This window comes from Rutidosis leptorrhynchoides, chromosome 10 (genome assembly GCF_046630445.1).
Source record: "Rutidosis leptorrhynchoides isolate AG116_Rl617_1_P2 chromosome 10, CSIRO_AGI_Rlap_v1, whole genome shotgun sequence".
Classification (NCBI taxonomy): domain Eukaryota; kingdom Viridiplantae; phylum Streptophyta; class Magnoliopsida; order Asterales; family Asteraceae; genus Rutidosis; species Rutidosis leptorrhynchoides.
The window spans coordinates 92,476,423-92,494,326 of record NC_092342.1 but is presented as its reverse complement, the minus strand read 5'-3'; positions in this window follow the sequence as shown (position 1 = coordinate 92,494,326).

Below are 17,904 nucleotides of genomic sequence, written 5' to 3'. Positions count from 1 at the left end.
AACTTAAGTGTTTTTAATATTGAGCCTAATTAAATGAACCATTATTATGTAATTGGATATTTAACCCCTGTCACTTAATTTATGAGATAAAAATAACGAAAGTTATTTTTATTTATATAAATTAAGCTTCAACATTAAAAGTGATTTAGACGAGTTTTATGAATAATTTACTAACACTAAATTAGAAATAAAGTTCGGTGGTTTGGGTAATATCACTAGTCACATAAAAGTGAAATTGTAAAAAGGGAAACCGTTATGATTTGGGTTTTGGCGAAGGTCAAAACTGGGTTGGGTCTCAATTTAAACACTTAGGGACTAGTAACTAACTAAATAAAATCCGGTGAAAATTAGATTTAATTCAGTTAGTCAAAACTTTATATTTTTTCGAAAGGAAAATATAAGTTTATTACTAAACATTTTTATACGAGCTTAAACTTAAAACAATCCATGGATCTAGGGGTGACACATTTAAGTAAACACTCCTATTTTTATATATTGTAAAATCATTATTATCATTATTATTTACGTATTATTATTATTCACTAAAAAAAATTATCACTCCGTATAATTAAACATATCACTCTGTATCATTAACATATCATGTAAATTAGGGTTTCATATAATTTAGGTTAAAATTTAGGGTTTCATATATTTTAGGTTAAAAATTAGGGTTTCATATAATTTAGGTCAAAATTAGGGTTTTGAATAGAATATTTTTATAATTAGGTTATTAATTTATATTAGGTTATAATTAGGTTATAATTAGGTTAGAATGTTTTAATCTTATAATTAGTATTAATATAATTTAAAATTAGTAATTAGCTTATAATTAGTTAATTATTATAATTCCTATTAGTTTATATTAATTTTAATTAAAACATGTCATTTAGTTAATTTAAATAAATTTATATTATAATTGCTCAAAACAAAATTCTAAATATATAGTTTTATTAAAAGTTATTGTTTTAACTAATTATCATCTAGTAATAAAATTGTCGCATCATAATTAGTATAATTTCATTTAGTATTTTTTTAAGTTAATTCTTGTAATATTGTAATTTTATTTTATTTAGTAAATTAGTTTAAGTTATTTTCTTTTACTGTTACTATAAATTCCTAATCCAAAACCCCCCTTTAATTAAGTTTGACATCAAAGACTATTAAAAACCATTAAACACTCCATCTCCCTGTGGAACGAATCGGATTTACCAATAAACTAAACTACACGGATAGGACCAGTTGCCTATATATGTGTGAAATCAACCCGAATTCATTAAAACACCATATATACAAGAAATCAATTCGTGTAACAAAATAACTCAAATCCGTTCAAAATAAAGGTTACGTTTCAACGCATCAACTTTTTGGCGCCGCTGCCGGGGAGTTGGCAGTTAAATAAATAGATAATTTTTCTGATTCGTAGTAGTAGTTGGATTTGTACGTGGACCGGGTTGTTGGATCACCAATTTTATTGGTCAATAGAAGGATCCTGCCCCTCAGCTGCATCTTTTGGCTATTCAAAACGTGGGCAAAATCAGAAGGAAAATCTGTTGTTTAAGGGTTTTTATCATTGTTTTTATGTTATTCGATCCTCTCGAGGAAATTCATTTCCAAGATAGTTCAAAGTTTTTGAATAAATCCTTTAATTCTTTGTACAATTTCCCAAATTGTATGATCCGTTCAATCCTAAACTCGTTAAACTTAATCCGGAACCTCAAAGAATTAATAAAGGACAAAAACAACAAAAAGAAATAGGAAGTACTAGTAATTTTAAAACACCAAAAAAACACTAAAAAGAAACAAGTAGGTAACCTTAGGTAAACCTTTAGTGTTGTGATTTCATAAAATAAATTAATGTATGAACTTACGTTCCTCCAACGCTGAATTAACACCTTCACATCCTGAACCCGAAAGAAAACTTCACGAACGCTTAAGAGCTCAAGACGTAGAAACTCTTGCTAAGAATTTAGAATCACTTTCCTTAGAATCCGATTCTAAACCAATAATTCAACCAATCATAGAGCCAATTATTAAAGAAGAAGAAGAAATGGCTGACACAAATTTAACGATGGAAGCATTAATGAAGGCCACAAGAAAAGGTCAAGGCCACGCAATCATCCAACCCGAGATGACTGATGGCTTTGAAATAAAAGGTCAATTTTTACACATGGTAACTAACACATGCCAATTCGGTGGAGCTCCAAACGAGGATGCTAACGAGCATCTTCGTAAGTTTGTAAGCATTTGCAAACTATTCAAAATTAAGGATGTCACCGATGATGTCGCATGTTTAAAAATCTTTCCATGGTCATTAAAGGATGAAGCTAGAGATTGGCTAGACTCATTACCTGAAGGCTATATTGAAGACTGGAATGATATGATGGACAAATTTTTGTCAGAATTCTTTCCTGCTTCAAAAGCAGCAAAATTACAAAGTGATATAAATCATTTTAAACAAAAACCTAATGAAACTCTTTATGAAGCTTGGACTAGATTCAACAAAATGCTTCGAATATGTCCTCAACACGGGTTGAGTACATTTCAAAAAGTTTGTATATTTTATAAAGGAGTCAATGTAGCAACTAGAAAAGATATAGATGTTGCAGCCGGAGGATCGGTTATGAAGAAAACACCTGAAGACGCTCATACAATCATTGCTGATTTAGCGTCCCATTCTCATAATTGGCATCAAGAGATAGAATTCTCTAGATCATCAACCGTTGCTAATATCGAAAGCAATGATGAAATTGCTTCTTTAAAAGTTCAAATGGCAAATCAAGCCAGACAAATTGAGAAAGTAACCAAGGAAATGCATGCTATCAGAGTAGGATGTGAACTATGCCAAGGTCCCCATCTTACTAAAGATTGTAATCAAGCAACGATGGAAGAGCAAGCAAATTTCTTAGGTTACTTGCGAAAAGGTGAAATGAATTTTAGCGATTTTCCAGCAATAGAAGCAAATAACCGAAGATATCCTCCTATCAACAGCTATCAAATAGGAGGACCTTCAGGTTCAAATAATAATAACTATCAAGGAGGAAATCCAGGTTACCAAAATAACCGAAATTACCCAAATCAAAATCAAAATCAAATTCAAAGAAATCCACCACCAGGTTATAATAACCTAAACAACCGTAATCAACCTCAACGAATTTATCAAAATAATTTCCAACACAATCAACCACAACCACAACAATTAGCACTTACACAACCACAACCCGAGAAGAAATCCGGTTTAGAAGATCTCTTGAGAGATTTTATGGTTAGGAACGAGCAAACCGCGGAACTTCAAAATCAGCAAATTCGAAATCAACAAGCTACGATTCAGAATTTAGAAAGAGATGTTGGAAGGATTTCACAGTTACTAGCAGAGAGACCGCCTGGTACTCTCCCCTCAAATACTCAAGTGAATCCCAACAACAGTCAAACAAGGAATGAGCAAGTAAATTCCATAACTACGAAAAGTGGGTTAACCATTAACCCCGATATTCCAAAACCTCCTGCTCGTGTTTCTATTCCTAACGAAAAAGAGTCTTCCGTGGAAGAGGATAAAGTGCCAACCACAAGTGCACCTAAAACTCAACCGCCATTAAAAGAATACAAACATCCAATTCCATACCCACAACGTTTGAAGAAAGATAAATTACAAGCACAGTACAACAAGTTTTCCGAAATGATTAAGCAAATTTGTATCAATGTACCACTTGTAGATGTTCTTGCGGGTATGCCAAATTATGGAAGGTTTATCAAGGATCTCATAGCCGATAAAGGTAAATATGAAGAAGTTTCAACCACATTCCTCAATGAGGAATGCTCAGCAATTTTGCAAAAGCAAAAGATGCCACCGAAACTTGGAGATCCTGGTAGTTTCATTATTCCGTGTCTGATGGGAGATTCAGTAATGTACGATGCATTAGCTGACTTAGGGGCAAGTATTAATCTTATGCCACACTCCCTATACTTAAAACTAAACCTAGGTGATCTAAAACCAACTAGGATGTGTATACGCCTAGCCGATAGAACTTTTAACTATCCTATTGGTATTGCCGAAAACCTACCGGTTAAAGTTAATCATTTAATTTTTCCTGCCGATTTCGTTGTCCTTGAAATGGAAGAAGATAGCAAGGTTCCCTTAATTCTAGGGCGACCTTTTCTAAATACCGCTGACGCGATTGTGCGTGTTAAAGATAAAAAACTTAGTCTAGGTGTAGGGGAAGATAGAGTTACCTTAAACATTGATAAAGCTATGAAACAACCTATCTCCTCCGATGACGAAGTTTATAAGGTAGACATTGTGGATTGTTGTGTTGAAAAAGAATTGCAAGAATTACTAAATGTAGACACCTCGGATTTAACCTCGACGGGTGAAAGTGAAGAATTTGATGTCGAGGTTGAACTTGAAGAATTGTTGAAGGTAGTCATCGATGAAGATGACATTGAGGAAGAAATTCTCAAGGAAGATGAACCCTTTGAAGAAATTACCGATGGTAATAGGTTCCGAATAAAATCTTCCTTGGAAGAACCACCAACCTTAGAACTTAAAGAATTACCGGAACATTTGGAGTATGCTTATCTCCAAGGTACGTCACAATTACCCGTTATAATTTCATCAAAAATCTCCGATGACGAAAAGGGTAGGTTAATGTCCGTTCTAAAAGCTCACAAAAGGGCAATTGCTTGGAAAACAACCGATATTCCTGGGATTAACCCAGCTTATTGTACTCATAAGATTCTAATGGAAGAAGATTTTAAACCCGTGGTACAAAGGCAACGAAGGTTAAACCCTAACATGAAAGAAGTTGTCAAGAAGGAGGTTATCAAGTTACTTGATGCCGGGTTAATATACCCTATATCCGATAGTCCGTGGATTAGTCCTGTTCAAGTAGTACCCAAGAAAGGGGGTACAACTGTCGTCCTTAATGATAAAGATGAACTCGTTCCTACGAGGACAGTCACTGGTTGGAGAGTCTGTATAGACTACCGTCGTTTAAATGACGCCAAAAGGAAAGATCATTTCCCACTTCCTTATATTGACCAAATGCTAGAACGTTTAGCGGGAAAAGAGTACTATTGTTTCCTTGATGGATTCTCCGGTTATTTTCAAATTCCCATTGATCCAAAAGACCAAGACAAGACAACTTTTACTTGTCCATTTGGTACCTTCGCATACCGACGAATGCCGTTCGGATTATGCAATGCGCCAGGCACCTTCCAAAGGTGTATGATGGCAATATTTCATGACATGATAGAAGGAAGTATGGAAGTCTTCATGGACGATTTCTCTGTTTTTGGAGACTCCTTCGATTCATGCCTTTCAAACCTCGAGCGAATGTTAATTCGTTGCGAGGAATCAAATCTTGTTTTAAATTGGGAAAAATGCCACTTCATGGTGAAGGAAGGCATTGTTTTAGGACACAAGATTTCTCGAGATGGAATGGAAGTAGACAACGCTAAGATTGATGTAATCTCAAAGCTTCCTCCTCCAACTAACGTTAAAGGAATTCGTAGTTTCTTAGGTCATGCGGGATTCTATCGACGATTCATAAAGGACTTTTCCAAAATCGCTCGACCCATGACTAAACTTCTTGAGAAAGATAGTACATTCGATTTCAATGACGAATGCTTACAAGCTTTCTCCATTCTAAAAGATAAACTTACGAATGCACCTATCATAGTATCTCCCGATTGGTCCAAACCATTCGAACTAATGTGTGATGCTAGTGATTTCGCACTAGGAGCCGTTTTAGGACAACGCCAAGATAAGAAATTTCAACCAATATATTATGCAAGTAAAACACTAACAGGAGCACAAATTAACTATACAACTACCGAAAAAGAACTCCTTGCAATTGTATTTTCTTTCGATAAATTTAGATCGTATCTTGTGTTATCCAAAACGATTGTTTTTACCGATCATTCAGCCCTAAAGTACTTGTTCAAGAAACAAGATGCAAAGCCTAGATTAATACGTTGGATTCTTCTCTTACAAGAATTTGATATAGAAATCAAGGATAAAAAGGGTGCTGAAAATCTCGCTGCTGATCACTTGTCTCGTCTTGAGAATCCCGACCTAGAAAAACTAGACGAGTCAGTTATTCATGACACTTTTCCCGATGAGTTTCTAATGAGAATAGAAACCGAATTTGAAGTTCCATGGTTTGCTGATTTTGCAAACTATCTTGCTGCAGGAGTATTAATTAAAAACCAAACGTACCAGCAAAAGAAGAAATTCTTTGCTGACTTAAAGTTTTACTTCTGGGAAAACCCTAATCTTTTTCGAATAGGAGCCGATCAAGTTATCCGCCGATGCGTATATGGTAAAGAAGCTCAACAAATATTGGAGCACTGTCATCAAGGCCCAGCTGGTGGTCATTTCGGACCTAGCTATACAGCTAAAAAGGTCTTTGACTCAGGCTTTTATTGGCCAACTATTTTCAAAGATGCACACCACATGGTTAAAACATGTGATTCTTGTCAAAGATCTGGAAATATCTCCAAGAGAGACGAAATGCCACAACAAAGCATCCTAGTATGCGAAGTATTTGACATTTGGGGTATTGACTTCATGGGTCCATTCCCCGCTTCTAACAAATGTAAATACATTCTCGTAGCAGTCGATTACGTTTCTAAATGGGCTGAAGCAAAAGCCCTACCCACTAACGATGCTCGAGTTGTTGTCAGCTTTCTTAAAAACCTTTTCTCACGTTTTGGGATTCCAAAGGCATTAATCAGTGATCGTGGAACTCATTTTACAAATCAATTACTCGAGAAAGTGCTTAAAAAGTACGGAGTTAATCATCGTTTCTCAACTTCTTACCACCCTCAAACGAGTGGCCAAGTTGAAAACACGAATCGAGGTCTTAAACGAATTTTAGAAAGAACGGTAAAAAACAATCCAAAAATCTGGCATCGAAAGCTAGATGATGCGCTGTGGGCATTTAGAAGCGCATTTAAAACGCCCATTGGTACTACACCTTTCCGATTAATTTATGGAAAGGCGTGTCATCTACCTGTCGAAGTCGAACACAAGGCATATTGGGCTTTAAGAGAATGTAACACCGACCTTGTGCAAGCCGGAGAAAACCGATTCTTACAACTGAATGAATTAGATGAATTAAGACTACAAGCTTATGAAAACTCTAAAACATATAAAGAAAAAACTAAAGTATGGCACGATGCACGATTAAAAAAGAAAGAATTTGAACAAGGGGATAAAGTATTGGTATTCCAATCACGTTTCAAGTTTTCACCTGGTAAACTTAGATCCCGATGGACTGGGCCATATATAATAAAACAGGTTTTTCCATCTGGATATGCAGAGTTATATAGCAAGGACGGTGGAACTTTCAAGGTGAACGGACACAGACTCAAGTTATACTTTGACGGAATCAACACTACGGAAAGAGACGAAGTCACATTCTACCCTAAGGACAAATAAATTCAGGGTAACTCTAAGGTTTTAAACTCCATTCTCGATTTGTATTATTTTTTATCTTTAAGAGTGGGGTTAGATTGGTCTTTCCCTAGCAGACCCTAAAGAACTAGTCTTCTCCCTCCATTCTACCTTTTTAATTTCTTTTGGTTTGTATTTATTTTTTTATTTTCAAGATGCGGAGTCAATATATCTACAACCATTTCATTTTAATGTGCGATAAGATTTTACCAAGGGATGTGGTGTTAGATATTAAGAAAAGATGCGATGCGACGAGAAAAGAAGAGAGACAAGATTATAATGAGAAAAATTATGGAAAAGGCAAATCAAAATGCGCTAAGAGACGTCGAGCACGTCAATTGGGTAAATGTGGAAAATGTGGAAAACCGGCTCACTCCGGAGATTGCCCAAAGAACCAAACGGACTCTAATTTCGAGTACGTAACTTTATGCCGAGAAGGGCCTTTCAAATGTTTAGAAGAAAACCTCTTAAACCCACGAGGTTACGCCTACGAGGCAATGGGAAGCGAAATTTCACGACTCGACTACGAGGCGAGTCAACGTGGGTTCACTATCTAATTCTTTTTCTCGTCGATTGTATGTATGTGCATATTTTATTTTTATTTTTTATTTTGTGTGTATTTTGGTTTATATTTGTTTGCAGTGAGTTTTATAAAAAGATCTACTATTTAAAATTGATTAAACTTGAATTTAACCTGTTTTCATTGAAAACGATAATGTTAAAGTGTTAAAACTGAATTATTGTTGTTCAAATTGCACGAAATTAATTGTTAAATTTTTAAGATATCATTTAAATAGTAAATCACGAAAACAAAATAAAAAAAAAAAAATTTTCTCTACTAAATTGAGGTGAAACGCCTTGAGTTTAACTTGTTTCTTTGAAAATGAAAATGTTAGGTTTCACAACTGAATTTTCATTCTTCAAAATTGTACAGAGTATTTGTTAAATTCTAAAAGTCTATAGTAGATTGCAAAAATATACTCTTTTATCAATAACCGTAAAAATATATAACTTGTAAATCTTTGTCGTGGATAATGATAGGTTTGACAACCGAAATTAATCTCTACCTAGACGATAGGAAACAAAGTTTTAAGTTTGAAAATTAGTTGATTTAAGGGTATATAACAAAAATAGAGTGAATTTTTATTTATTTTAATTTTTATTTTTCATGTACTTGTTTTTATTTTATTTATTTTCGATAAAACTATAAAAACTTTAAACTTTTAATTTATTGAATTTTATAAATTGACTTTAAAAATTTGTAAACGGATTAAGATCAGGTGTAAAAACCGAATTTCCGTTACAAATATAAATTTTTAAAAGATATTTTAAGATTCAATTGATTTTAAGTTATAAAAAAAAATATAGAGTGTATTTTAATTTGTTTAAACTTTTATTTTTCATGTACTTGTTCTAAAATTAAAAATGTTAATATCTTTAACACAAAAATAGAGTGTTTTTATTTTATTTTTGAATTTGTCTTCAGAAAAAACATTAAAAACTTTAACTATTAATGAATTGAATTTTATAAATTTATTTTTAAGATTTATAAACGGATAAAGAACAGGTGTAAAAACCGAATTTCCGTTACAAATATAAATCTATAAAAGATATTTTAAATTTAATTGATTATAAGTTATAAAAAAAATATATATATATATATATAAAAAGAAAAAAAAAAATTAGTTTGTAATAACAGAATTTTTTTGGTGTGTATTGAAACTTATAATGTTTTTATTTTTTATATATTAGCAAGAAAATATAGTGTGGGGTAAAAAAATGTGTTGTACGATTGAATTAAAACCCCATATTTTGTGTGTTTTTAACATGGTTTTGACAGGTACAGACGAAAATGCAATTAGACGAAACGAAACATCAAATTACATTGTGATACAAACATTGGATATGATCATAGGTAAAACAATTTGAAAATCCAAATCGGTTAACAAAGGAAGTTCCAAATACTCTACACTTTTTGTCCTCTCAAATTTATACATTATTATCTGATTTTATGTAATGAGGGCATTACATAATCTTAAGTGTGGGGTGGGAATATATAAATTCTCGAGAACTAATAAGTTATTGGTTTTTATGAAAATTTGAAAATTTTTAAACAAATGTATCTAATCAATTTTTAAGGTAACTACGAGCAATTAAAGATCAGGTGTAAAAACCGAAATTGTTGTCTCCATACATTAAAAATACATAAGTTTATTTGTTTAAAACTTATAAAAGAAAACCATTTATAACAAGAATTTATAAATCCTTATATTGAGAACCATTTATCACATGTTTCTTTGAAGTTTATTGCAGATATCATTGCTACAGAATGTATAAACCTGAATATTCCATTATCACGAGTAATAGAGGATGAATCAAATCCATCCCGTAAGGAAGTAAAGTCTTCCGAATTGACACACTTGCTAACTTATGTTAGAAGATGTAGTCCAGAACAGCTGTAGGTTGACGAAAAATCTTGAAAAGTCATCCCTAAAATCGGCTGGAAATCCACCTAACCTCAGCATCAAACAGGGTTTTTGGTGGTCAGACTTATCCTAACCATGAGATGGATCTGTCTCGTACAATGGGGGGGCACAATGCAAATTAGCTTTTAAGACTAATGAATCTAATCCCCAGATGGATGATCTCCGTAAAGATTAACCGCATCTATGTTTGACCGCGGTCAACATACATATGCCATAACAAATTGAGGTGTGCAAACTCATGGTTCACCGATGATATTTGGACACGATATAATTTTGTTCTAAAACTTATGCTATTTTATGAATTATATTTGTGTAAAACTATTTTTGGACATTTGGCTTCAAGTTCCATGATACTACAATCATGGGGGCGAATAGCTTGCTAATCGCCGACTGAGACTTCGGTTTTCAGTTACCCTCAACCGGAATTTGAGGTTAAAACCGGAAAACGTGTCTAGTGTAAAAACTAGCATGACATTTTATATAAATCATAAAACGTTTTCACAAAGGTCCAATTTCCCTAAGGATCCAAATTTTTAAACCCTAATCACGAGTTTCAACTTTGTTTCTGTTGTCAGAATTTCATTTCGTGTAGTGTGCGTGTCATCCAATAAATATTGTGTAGTGTTTCCAATGTGTTTCATAAAGCGTGTGTTTTCAATTCGTGTGGTGTGTGTGTGAAAAAAAAAAAAGCGAAAAAAAAAGAGAAAAGAAAAAAAAAGAATAGTGTGTGGATTGATTTGATATGTTTGATTCTTGTAAGTTTAGTATTGCTTGAGGACAAGCAACGTTCAAGTGTGGGGTATTTTGATATTGCTCATAATGAACATATATTTAGTCGCAATATCAATCCTAAATAATAGGTTGTTATATATATTTGTGTTGTATTTCTATTGTAATTATATAAATAGATAAAAGTGAAGACGGAATGCGAAAATGAAGATTAAATCAAGAAAATAGTCAAAATGCTCATTGTACAAGTTATACTCTGAAAAAAGTGCAAGTTCGTGAAGCATGAGTAAAAATTGTCGGCAACCAAGTTAGTGATTTCCATACAAACTTGCACAATGGATTAAACTATATATTTAAAGTTAGGCCAGATTCAGATTACAACTTCAAATGGGACGGTGGCTTTGGTGTGTTTAATATTATTTCCCTTGGTCCTATACAGCAAAAAGAGGATGAATACACTCAAGTTTACCTACTACTTCAAAATATAATATGGAGCAATAATATGGAGCACTAATGTAAGGGGAGCAGGTGTAGGATTTTTAAAAGATCCACTTCAACTAAAATTGGATATATATGAGGGAGTGTGTGCGTACAGAGAAAGGGCAAGAGAGAGAGTTCCAAAAACCAAGTTCCAATATTCAAGTTAAATATATACACTTGAAACATATATTTGAGAGTGCGTACAGAGTGAGAGTTTAAAAAGAGTTCCACAATTAGTCAATATACACTCACATATTTTACGCAGCAGAAATTTGGGAGAGATACTACACAAATATTTAGTCTTTTATTTTCATGTACCAGTATTATTTTCAGTTCCACACGCAATATTTAGGATAGTTTTTGTATCAAAGGGTGTATTGTTCGTGATTAAGGGTATTATTGTACGCGTGAAAGGGTGTTGTTATTGTAATTTTTCTACCGTTTGAAGTTAATGAAAGTGAAGAATTTTTAGTAAGTATATTCCGTTAAAATTATCGTTATCAATTTTTATCGTTATTATTATGTTTGTATATTTTTATTTTTATGTTTTCCTTAGTATAATGAGTAGCTAATTTCCCTAGTGTTTGCTTAGATGTAGAGCCCCTAGTGAAATGGATTGTTATCATTTGCAAAATAAAAATGTAACTTAAGTGTTTTTAATATTGAGCCTAATTAAATGAACCATTATTATGTAATTGGATATTTAACCCCTGTCACTTAATTTATGAGATAAAAATAACGAAAGTTATTTTTATTTATATAAATTAAGCTTCAACATTAAAAGTGATTTAGACGAGTTTTATGAATAATTTACTAACACTAAATTAGAAATAAAGTTCGGTGGTTTGGGTAATATCACTAGTCACATAAAAGTGAAATTGTAAAAAGGGAAACCGTTATGATTTGGGTTTTGGCGAAGGTCAAAACTGGGTTGGGTCTCAATTTAAACACTTAGGGACTAGTAACTAACTAAATAAAATCCGGTGAAAATTAGATTTAATTCAGTTAGTCAAAACTTTATATTTTTTTGAAAGGAAAATATAAGTTTATTACTAAACATTTTTATACGAGCTTAAACTTAAAACAATCCATGGATCTAGGGGTGACACATTTAAGTAAACACTCCTATTTTTATATATTGTAAAATCATTATTATCATTATTATTTACGTATTATTATTATTCACTAAAAAAAATTATCACTCCGTATAATTAAACATATCACTCCGTATCATTAACATATCATGTAAATTAGGGTTTCATATAATTTAGGTTAAAATTTAGGGTTTCATATATTTTAGGTTAAAAATTAGGGTTTCATATAATTTAGGTCAAAATTAGGGTTTTGAATAGAATATTTTTATAATTAGGTTATTAATTTATATTAGGTTATAATTAGGTTATAATTAGGTTAGAATGTTTTAATCTTATAATTAGTATTAATATAATTTAAAATTAGTAATTAGCTTATAATTAGTTAATTATTATAATTCCTATTAGTTTATATTAATTTTAATTAAAACATGTCATTTAGTTAATTTAAATAAATTTATATTATAATTGCTCAAAACAAAATTCTAAATATATAGTTTTATTAAAAGTTATTGTTTTAACTAATTATCATCTAGTAATAAAATTGTCGCATCATAATTAGTATAATTTCATTTAGTATTTTTTTAAGTTAATTCTTGTAATATTGTAATTTTATTTTATTTAGTAAATTAGTTTAAGTTATTTTCTTTTACTGTTACTATAAATTCCTAATCCAAAACCCCCCTTTAATTAAGTTTGACATCAAAGACTATTAAAAAACATTAAACACTCCATCTCCCTGTGGAACGAATCGGATTTACCAATAAACTAAACTACACGGATAGGACCAGTTGCCTATATATGTGTGAAATCAACCCGAATTCATTAAAACACCATATATACAAGAAATCAATTCGTGTAACAAAATAACTCAAATCCGTTCAAAATAAAGGTTACGTTTCAACGCATCAGCCATTACCCTATCAATATTTTTTAGAATACCCTCCGATGCGTTAGGCCTTTGGTTCCACGTGAATTGAATCCCCATATGAGAGACATCGCTCATTTTCATGTGATCAACACATTCCCGAAACTCTCTCATAGCTATTGTAACCTGTGATCCTCCTGCTGTGGACTCATCTAAGTTAAGAGACACATTAAATTCCCCCCATAATCACCCATGGATGATCTCCCACAAACTGCGTATGCTTACATAAATTATCCCTTAGTGAATGACAGTGAATATAATAGTTTTTGGCATAAACTATGGACACGTACATACGTTTATTCTCATTAACCAAGTGTAGTAGGCAATGGATAACCTGATCTGACGAATCAATAACAATTACATTGACAATCAACGGATTCCACCCCATAATGATACGGGTACCCCCATTACTCGTGGTACTATTAGAAGTCCATTGCCATGAACGAAAAACTAAAGCACAAACTTTACTAAGCTTACTAACATCAACGTGAGACTCTAAAATAGCACAGAAATAAAGATTATTGCTGTTTACAACCTTGCGAATCTCTTTTGTTTCAGGATGCAATTCAACCCCCGAATATTCCATGTAGCAAGACTATACATCGGGAAACTTTACCACAGGTGTGCTTGCACCTTCAGATTTATTTTCCACAAAGTTTTTTAGTTCATTGTCTTCTCCTTCTACATCACTTTCTTCATCCACCAAAGCCTTATCAGGGTAGGTTATATTATCATTACTCGTATTAGCATGGTACCCATCATCTTCATTATCTAAGGCATCAAACGAGTTACTTGTTTCCACGATTTCTTTGTTACGTGTTGGGCTTGCAACCTTATTAGGAGGAAATTGTTTATTAACTGGACGGTAAATCATTTGTTGCCTTGGTTTCCCCACTGCAAATGTGACATTTTTCACACTATCTTTCTTTTGTTGCTTTTTTGGTCCAACTTTTTCATAACCCTCTTCATCAACCTTCTTTTGTTCCACTATATTAACGTTAACAGTTTGCTTCGGACATTGCACATCAGTGTGACCAAAAGTTGCACAAGCCGAGCACCTTGGTGGCTTTCATTCATACTCAACCCGTATAGTACTAATAGAATTTTTTTTTACCTCCAGGGCTCGGGATTGCTACACGGAGTTGGTCTTTCATATCATGTTCAGCTAACACTTCAACCAGAGCACGAGCAAAATTTGGTCTACCCCATGATTCCTTACACATGGTACTAGTATATGAGTCTAACATGATTGAACCCCAATCTTTGACGCCATAATGCTCAACCCATCCTCCGTAAAACCCGCTAATGGAACATCATGCAGTTTAACCTACACTGGCACACTATACATCTCCTCTTTTGTAAGAGTAATCTCAGGGGACCACACATTAAGCATAATCAGGATGTTTCTAATAATCCATGGCCCTCCTTCAAGTGCATCATTCATACCTTTCTCCGATTCAAATTTAAAGAAGAAGAACCCTTTTGAATTCATCATCACTTTTTCTAGACCGAATTTACGCCATACATTAGTAGCATAATTCTTCACAACCGGAAAAGCTATGCGTTTCCCAAGGAAATAACCGTACAAAGTGAAACTGTATCTTTCTTTTACTTCTAGGACAGATTCCATTGGTATTTCAACATCAACATCGTCGTCTAAGTTATTCGGGCTTTCAATGTAACGAAAATTTACCTTATGTTCGACTTGTTTACCACTTAACTTAGACAAATAACTCGGCATCTTCTTAGGGCAAGTGTTTTCATTAGTTTCCATTGATTTCTTAGTGTTTGAAGGATCTGCTCTTGTCACCGTAGCATTAGCAGCCCGAATTGTATTCGTTTTTTTCCAATTCGGTAACAGGGGAGCCATTAACAGCAGAACTAGCAATCGTTTCAACATCATGAGGATTCAATACAGGAAATTCCTTGTTAAATTTCGTTCTAGCATCAGCCTCTTCGTCTTCTGATGAATCAGTATGCAATTCTGGATGAAGATCCTCAACATGGCGAGTGTGGTAGTCCCGATAACAGGTGGTTCCTCAGGTGGATTAGAAACATCGACTTTACGTCTAGATTCCACACCATCCGATTCACCACTGGAACTATCCCCTACGCCATCAATCGTACGGCTTCTTAGAACCCTAGTTTGAGGTTTCGTGTTTTTCTTCTTCGTAGATGTGCCTCCCGACGATTTACCCATAACTAGAGAGACAATTAAGAACCTGTTAACGGATTATAGCAGTAAAGAATCGACGATTGGAGCAATCAAAATCGCATGAAAGAGTCGCCCAGAATCGCCCAAAAAAATCGGAGGTAGCGAGGGTTTTAGATTTTTATTATCCATAGATCTCTCACAAGCTACAATTAGGTCAATCTCGGTTTGCGACTTGTGAGGATTCTAACCGAGATACTCAACTTAAAGTCGACTTTTTATATATAGTAACAGATTAATATATTCCCAAAATGCATCCTTCTAAAGTAGCAAATTCTCATTTTACTCTAATTGGACAAAGATGAATCAAACTTGTAGAAAATTGGTTAGGATTGTGTCGTGACTATGAGATAACCCATAGTGGGGAAGGGGTGACTGTGGCGTAAAGTGAAGCCCGAAAATATGAAAAAAAATCCATGTAATATACTTTGGAACTTTCTTTAGGATGAGTAAAAGTGGATTAACTTGGATTAAATAGTTATTAAACATTGTAATGTCTATAAATAAGACTTGAATTTTGAGACGTGCAAGATATGCAAATGCACATGATCCAATATTTAAAGGGGTCAAAAAATAACTCAACAATATATTCAATGGTTCATTTATTTATAAGAATTCAAAAATATTATAATTTTTGCACTATTATAGAACTTGTTTATATATGTGTGTGTGCGCGCGGGCGGGCGCGCGTGCCTGAATAACTTTTGTATACTAATGTTTTTTTTTTTGTTTATTGAACATGACCCTTAAAATTAACAGGACGCCCCTGTCATGAATGTTAAAAAAAAAAAAATACACTGTCAACTTGGATGACTAAGATTTAGACAAAGAACTAGAGGATCAACTCGAGAACCCTAACATTGCTATGTTTGTGGGCGACCATTTGTCCAATGGTTCCCCTCATGTATATGGTTATTAACACTTATTGTAATGTGCGGCCAGCATAGTCTAGAACAACAATGTATGTTGTCTTAGTGTTTCAAGTGTGATGCCTTAATTATCAGCACAAGATAGTTAAAAATAATGGGTTCTTCGTGATCAACATAAGGATGAATGTTGACCCATCAGAAGAAGAGCCAACACAAAAACATTTAGACAAATTATGCCTATCAATGACATAATTGTTTCTTGTGTTATCTACATAAAGCATGCTTATTCAACTGACATCGAAGATGAACTTGAAGAGAAAAAGACACTAGTCGGCGATTGACAAATGACCTTACAAGACACCTAATGGAATGCAGAGGTGTATCACAATCGCAATTCGTGTATACACTTCGTCAACGCCTTGGGAACACATCATTCTATTTATTTATTCAAATAGCGTGTCCTTTCATTTTGGGGTATTCCTGAATTAGCTTCAGAACAAAAAGGAACCACGTGATTTCTGATACAGTTGTCAGCTGAAGTACAAACATCCATTTAACCAACGAATAATAGAACCTTTACATGATTAATAGGCTCTCTACAAATAGATAAATACACCAATGTTTTAGATAGTGGTGTGGGATTTAAATTATCGAGTGTGTAAAATCTTGTATATGCTTTCATTGTGTATGAGCTATCAAGACGTAATCTGCATCAACCGATTATCTATTCCGCTCTAAGATAATTGTGATTCTTTGATATTTTTATCAATAAAAGAATAAGTTAAAAATTACTTACTCGTGTTAGTTTAATTACTTACTTAATTATACTCAACTGTTAAAACATTTTAATTAGCAAAAGAATTATATTTACCCTCTATACAATACTTTATGTTATTAATCGGGACCTGCTTTTTGATAAAAGATCATGGTAATTAACTACTTGATGCAAACTTAGTGATTCTTATGTTATATGAATATCACTAGCGGTTGCCATTTTAATCCCTTGGTCACATTCTTTGTGTCTTTAATCTCTAGATTGTATGATTTGTTACACAATTATTATTCCCTCATTCAGATAAAATGACTACAATAACATTGTACTCTTTTAACATATTCAATCCCTCGTAGTGCGATAGAGTGACTAATATTATATTGAGTAACAAACATGAATTCATCTCCTTAACAAGGCCGGATTTTGAGGCGTGTAAAGTGTGCAATTGCACATGGTCCAAGATATAAAGGGGTCAAAATATAACCTAACAATATATATCTTTGGTACATTTATTTATAAGGTAGAATAATTACGTTTTTTTATAACCGTTGTTTTGATTGATTTTAGTAGTATTACATTTTTCCGTACTAGTAAACTTATATTCTTGAATGTATATGAAAAACTTGCTTCTATAAAGGGCATCATTTTGCTAATTAAACATGATCCTTATAATTAATAGAACGGCTGTGCTCCTTATAGAGATTAAATGTTCATAAAAATGACCAAATGACTGGAATTAGATAACCATATTTGTAATGCCACCACGAATACATTCACAATTTTAATAAATTTTTTATAAGAACACTTCTATACAACTTAATAAGTTAAATGAATATATGTAATAAGATCATCAACCGTTTAAAAGGCAAATAGCATAATTTGAA